Below are 7,492 nucleotides of genomic sequence, written 5' to 3' on the forward strand. Positions count from 1 at the left end.
GCTGAGGTACATGAACCTCCTGCAGATTAAACTGTTGATCTCTTCACAGTAACACAGGCCCTCGTGTCGACACCCACAGCACTGTGACTTTAGCTTTTAGCTTCCCCGATGTGATGTGGAGACGGATAAACCGACAGATGGTGACCAGCGGCTGCACTAAGAGAGAGATCAAATCAAAAACCACAGGCTAATTAAAACTGTCGGAAATGGACTGAACGAAATACATCTGCTGGTGGAGCGAGTTTGTAGAGTTTCATGAACAATGTGTTGTTGGAAGGTTTAATAATAATAAAAAAAAAAAACTAGTTTCAGGTAAATTGTGGGCTAAACAGAGTTGACATTGTGTATTACGTTACCATGATGTGGGTCATACACACGAAAAGTAAAAAAGTACCAACTCTTTAAGAGAGTTATTTATTATACGACCACAATACGCATGATAAGCTCTGGCGGGCCCACATTCGGCCCACAGGCCAGGAGTTTGACATACATGGTGTATGATGTACAAGTCAAAAAGTTCTGAGACAGATGATTTTAGGACGAGTTGAGACGTCCCTCAGGCATCTCTAACGGCTTAGACATGTTTTAGCATCATGTTTTATTTGATCAGGTTTTTCAACCCTGAAAACAATTTTATCAAATTGTAAAACCAAACCTGAATGCAAAGTAGAACTGGTTAATTATTGAAGATTTGCAACAGGTTTTATAGTAGCTAAATTTCTGGAAACTTTAAAGGAAATCGATTTCAGTCCATAGATGAAGCAAAGGAGCAGGCTGTGGAGTAAATTTCCCAGAATTCCACACAGAAGGAATTCTCCAATGGAAACAGCGGCTGCAGAAGTGTTAAAACTTAAACACAGGACATGCAGAGGAAAATCTTTGTCTTGGAACTTTTTCATCTCGTACGTTCCATAACTCCAACAGGCCAACTGATCACAAACGTATCAACGTTTGCTTTTACAACAAAAGAGAGATCTGTGCTGCTGCGTCTGGTGTCCAAATGGCTCAAGGACTTCCCCACATAGGACACGTCACCACATGACTCTAACATCTGTCGCCAAAGTCTCCTGAGATTGCTTGTGTGTCTGCATCATCTTGGAATTTCACTATTGATCTTTTCAACCAACTTTGTCTGAACCGGAATTCTTCTTCAGCTCAATTATTTCTGCCCAGAAGAGGCCAACATTCCACGATTACTATTTGTGTTTGTACTAAGTGCTACTTGTAGGTAATCATTGGAAATATCTCGCCATATCCTGCCCGAGGTAGCCTTGAGATTTGTGCATTGAGGGCTAAGGCTTGTAAAATATTCCTCATTCATCTACGGAACAACCGTGAATGAAGTAAAGTTCTTTACAGTTTTCATTCATAATATTTCAGAACTGTATAAAAGGAATACTAATAAAGGACCAACACTTAAAAAGCTGTAAAGAATATTGCGCTGAAATGTACTTAGCACAGGCCACAGCTGCCTTTTCTAAATGTGAATACAAGGCTAATTTGTGGCCTTTAGGTACATCACATGTTCATGGAGAAAAAAAGCTTTGGAACATCTCTGAATGTTTAAAGAGGAATTCACAAATACTCTTCGTACTCTCAATGTGACAGAGCAAAGTCGAACAACCACAGCAGCACGCAGTACGTGGAGGAGGCTACTAATATAGATGTGATGAATTTCAAGCAGAAGATTTTTTTTAGTTTTTTTGGTATTTTTCTTTGTGCTTCCATATTCATCACAACCCTGCAACTGGGCTGAATATCTTATCTAGGTCCCAAAACAAGAAATCCAAAATGTAACCCAAGGTTTGACACCACTTCTTTATGATATTGCAAAATAAAATATTGACTTCCTAAACACAACAAGTAAAAATAAACCAGTAGCAGCTTGTAGTACGCCTAGCTGGAAGCACCAGGGCTTTAAAAAAACAGAAGGTTGAGTGTGTAAGAAATGTGAAAAACACTGAGTAAAAAAAATCTCAGCATGTTACAGAATACCAATATCCTTAAGCAGGCGGGGTTTTTTGATGTATAGACTACTCTCAGTGAATTGTACAGATGAGACACTTAAGGCAAGACAATAGTGTTATAGATTGTGGCAAGAGTTAAATCAATAGACCTTCTGAGGAGTAACAAGACACCCAGTAGCAAGTAGTTCCACTACACACACATAGGAGGGGCTGCAGAAACAAATGAGGACCGGCAGACAGAGGGCAGAGACCCGAGTGTCACGGACACGAGTGTGTGTCGGCGTGTTCCTCTCTGCGCGTGCATCCTAGGTCAGCCTGGAACATGTGTTGTGGATGTGTGTCAGTGTATGTGTGAACGTGTTTGTAAGGCATATACCAGTGTTTCAGTAGTACTTTTATCTCTGCTTCTTGGCCCTGTAATCTCCCACTGGGCATCAAAGTAGAGCCTCATCACTAGCTCTACCACACCCCTATATATCCCCCCAGATCCCTGAGTGTGAGTGTGTGTGTGAGAGAGAGAGGCAGAGATAGAAAAATAAGATGGGTGAGAGTCTAAAAGAACACAAAAGGTAGGAAGAGTGATTTAAAATCTGTGTGTGTGTGTGTGTTTGAGACTAAGTCTTTTCTTCTCTTCCACAGAGAGGAGAGAGGCTTTGCCTGGATCTCTGGACCGTCACCCAGTCATACGTAGCTGTCATCCAAGCCCAGCCTGCGAGCACCTCTCTGGGGCAGCTTCTTCTAACGCCCCCCTGGGTTTTACTTCCTTTCCTTCATCTCCATAGATTCTCAAAACCTCTGATCCCGGATCAGTGGGTCCTGGGGCCGTGATAGGTGTCAAGGTCCATTAACCTGGAGCAGGTCTTATCATATTCATCAGGAAGATCAGAGATCAGATTTATCTCTGTTTTATCAGATTTGAAGCTTCAGAAAGCTGCCAGAGATGTCATGGTTGTATGGTAATGGCAGACATGCTGGTGACAGGCGGCCCAGAGTGAGAGGCACAGTCGAGATACTGCAGTACATCCGCATAGTTCATCACAGGCCCACACACCAAGTGGAAACGCACACAACTACATGCAGAACAAAATAACTAAACAATACAAGTATACACGAAACCAGCATTAAGAGAAATATATTAAAATGTTAATATAGGTAAATTATGCTGTTATTATAATTTTAAACTAAGTCAAACACTGACCGTTCAGACTTGGAATCATTCTGTCAGTGTTTTAGATTCAACAAATTAACTTTTTCTATACATTAGAAAAAGTTCATGTTTGAATTCAAACTAATATTTACTACATTTAAATACAAATTCAGAAGATTTTTTTATCGGAGAAAAAAGTCAAACATCTGATGTTTTAGGAATTAACACATGGAATTTTTTGTCATGTCATGGAACTAATTGTAATCACTTTATTAAGACTTATTTTTTTAAAATGAGAATTTTGAGTCACAGAAATGAAAAAAAAATCGTAAGACTACCCTGTTAAAGTATATGCTTAAAATCAACTAGTTAAAAAATAATCATTATATTTTTCAAGTTTAACTAAAAAAACTCAAAAATCCAACTTAAAGGTCTTTTCAATTAAAAACACTATTAAGAATTCATTCATTCATTGAATGAATGACAAGACATAGGAATACCCGATCAAGTCTTTTTTTCATACATTTTTAATTTGATGTATTTTCAAGGTTCTAAGTAAAAAGTTTAAGTTCTGACTCAATCTCAGTAAAATAATGTGGACACATCACAAATGTTCCTACTCTCGTTAGAAAAAACGTGAATTGAAAACTATATGTAAATCAATTTAAATTTTTTACATCATATATTTTACAGTAAAATTAAAACCACTGTCTTTTCTCTAAAAAAATAAAAAAAGTTTTCCATGTTCCCCTCTGAATCCTTTCATATGTCAACTACTGCCACCGCACATGTTCAAAGGGCAGACACCTTATTTCAATTCAGTTAGCATGGCCACCCAAGTGACCTCTTGACCTTGACCTTCTGCTATCCCGTGCACTTGGGTCGCTAATGAATTATTGCTGACTCATCATGGTCAACAGTGACTATTCATCCTGACACTTTGGGTTTGGGACACATGGCTTCATCGTTGTCAAAAACACATTTAGGCCGTGCACTGTCTGCTGTGCTCACGGAGGAGGAGGAGGAGAAAGAGGAGGAGGGCAGTGAGTAACCACTGGTATGAGTTTATATTATAGCATGTTTTATATTTTTAATACATTAGGGTAATGAGGTGTGGATTAAATTTTCTCTTTGCAGTTTGGGATTATTCAGAAAATACGTCGTCGCATAACTGTTGTACAGCAGAAACGATGCTGGTTCAGGTTCTACCATTGTTTTTAAATACTGCATAATGCACAATCACGCAGTACACACACACACAAACCTGCAATATAGCCCTCATCAACATCCTTCTTAGGAAATCACTACAGCTCTAAAAAGTCATTTCAGCAACAGTAGCAGCCAGACCTTAAATATTCATATTCCTATTTATTCCTGTCTCTCTCTCTCTATCTCTCTCTCTCTCACACACTCTAACTTGCACACAGAAACACACACAAAGCCACAAACACCACCATGCACTTGCACACACCAAGCCAACTAAGCCAGCAGGGTTAAGTTCATGAATAAAGGAGGGAATTAGAGCAGACCTGGAGAAGTCAGATAGACAGATAGAGAGAGGTGGAAGAAGGGAAGAGGGGGAGAGGTAGAGAGAGAGAGAGAGAGAGGGGGAGAGAAATTCATATAAAAAAGCTTCAGAGGGGAAATTAGAAAAAAAAAGAATGGAGGAAGAGAGAGAGGACAGAAGTCGGAGAGGGATATACAAAGAAGGAGCCGAAGATAAGAACATAAATAGAGAGAAGGGAACATGTAAACAGAGGGGGAGACAGGGAGGCAGCCAATGGTGACCAATGGCTTTTCTCCTAATTTAAATGGTTTGTGTCAAGACTGGGCTGCTCGCATAGATAGCGCCGAATGTCCATTTGTCCACGTTTGCATTCAGTGAAAAGACCTGGATCTCAGTGTGAAGGGAGGAGCATGTGGGATTTCATAATCATTTTAATAAACTGTAAACATTTTTATCTTGTTTCACGCACGCCACAAAAACAACAACAGGGATACTGACTCTCACAGTTTTATTACCCATATGTTTTTAAGAAAAAACGCAGCCCATAAATGTGTAATGCTCGCTGATATGAAGCTGCCGTCTAGGTTGCTGAAATCAGAAATATCATGGCACCGTAAAATAAAATTATGTACACTGGGAGAAGGAGAGACGCCGGGAAAAGATAATCACAAAAACAAAGACATATGATGAAAAGAGAAAAATGTCGACAATAGGGACAGTAAACATCCCTCAATCACCAGAAGGGATGCAATCATCACAGTGTGCGACACCGCTGCACACAGATTTGAGAATCTGCGGGCAGGCTGCACATGCACGTGCACGTACGCGAGTGTTTATCTGTGTGTATGTGTGTCATGAGGGAGAGGCAAGAGGCCGTTACCCTGCACCCAGATAATAACCTGGTTTTATAATGTTGCATATCTATATTCAGGCCAATTCCCCCTGGGGGGAAGCCAGAATAATAATGCTGGCCATTTTACCCCTCCTAGCAGGCAGCCATTTTCTGCCCCGGCTCTCAGCATGGACCTCTCCTCATTCCCAAGGTAGCACGTAATGGATGCCGCAATGAGATGGAGTGACATTGTGGTGTCTAAAATGTGAAAAACCTATTTAGGGACCTGCCCTCCCTCAATGTGTTGGCTGGCAGAGCCGTGGGAGATGTTTATGTCTAATCCTCTTAGCAATTCCATATGTTGTCATTTCTGGTGATTGTCCCGTATTTATGATAAATTGGCAAATTTGGGGAACAGGTGCGGGGCAGACGCGGGAAATTGATATCTTTTTTAGTCCAAAACAAATATAATCCCGTAAGTGTCCTGAGAACCGATGTCCACGCTCCGTGATATCTGAATATTTAATTTGTCTCGAGTTTGCATATTTCTGACAAAAAAAAAAAGAGTTGAAATAAAAAACTGAACACCACATTGACTTATGGGAAGGAGATTTACACATGCACATCATCAGGAGTAGGTTTCAATCAAATATACTAAAAGTGAAGAAAAGTTGGAAGACGTTCCAGACAGAACTGGGAGGCAGCAGGTCTCCTATTACTAGATTTCATCATTCCCATACAGTACAAGCCCAGTTTGTAAGTTGAGGAGTGGATGAAGTCTGGATTCTGGAGGGAGCGGATTCACTTCAAACCATCCGGCTGATATGGCGTCCCTACCACCGGTCAATTTCAATAAAACTACAGACAAAGAAAGGTTAGGCCGTATAGATTTCCCATCGTAGTCGTGCACACAGAACCACAACCGTGAGCCAGCCGCCTTCTCTCACTCCTGAACTCTAAATGCTACTCACTCATATTCTCCATCCCAGCCCGTATCTCTTCAATAATTCACAGATGGCAGCTTTCTCTGGCCTTTCAAACCTTTGAAATCTAACAGTGTAACTGCCCACAAACACAGCACTCTTGTTAGCCCGCTCGTGACACGTGTTCACAGACTTCGCTTGTTCGGCAGCGAACGTCAAACGAGGAGGAGGGAAGACGCATCTCAGAGATAATTGATTGTTTCTGACAAACTGCAGTAAGTACTTCAAAAATACTGAACCTCAAGAAGAATACAGACAAGGGCAGTCGAACCACTGTAGTCAGAGTCAACGGTGATTGTAATTAATCATGTTTGATTATGATTATTCACGATACATCAACTTTTCTAAATATAACCAAAAAAAAAAAAAAAAACTTGTTTAACTGTATCCTACTAGAACAGAAGGGCAACCACAGGTAGATGTCTGTGTTTCAAACCAATTCATTGAAATTGCTCATGATTAATTATGTAATCAAGATCAGAAGTTAGCATGATTAATCAAGATAAATAAAGTGTTTTACTGTTTTATGCTGGAACTGAAAGTCAAATAACAGCAGGCAGATGTATGTGTATAAATGATGTAATTATTAATACGGAAAAATTGAAAATTTGGCTTCATACAGTTGATGGATTTACTCATTACTCTGCATTTTGACAGAAGCTTCTGGAACACATCTAGTTGCTTTCAAAACAGGTGGAGCTGCTGTCTCCAACAGTAGTAACCGGTCAACAGTCTCCTGCAACCAATTTGGTAATTGTGTCAGTCATCTTGTCAGCAGTAGAGTTACTCACTGCTCTGGGCTCTGATCTGACCCAAGCTGGACACCTGACCTGAATTTGAAGCCTGCACCAAAGCATTCTGGGTGGTGAGGTGGTATTTTAAGCTCCAATTGTTTCGTGAAACAAAAACATTTTCCTTTAGTCTGAAAATAACATGTGTATTACAGAAATAATACATCTGGAATTATCTGATAGACAGGGGATGTCCTTCTGCCAATGGGTTAATCTGTGTTAAAGATTTTAATCTGAGAAATCCTCACATAATAACAAACACATA

The sequence above is a fragment of the Cynoglossus semilaevis genome, chromosome 3, assembly GCF_000523025.1.
Source record: "Cynoglossus semilaevis isolate Cse_v1.0 chromosome 3, Cse_v1.0, whole genome shotgun sequence".
Taxonomy (NCBI): Eukaryota; Metazoa; Chordata; class Actinopteri; order Pleuronectiformes; family Cynoglossidae; genus Cynoglossus; species Cynoglossus semilaevis.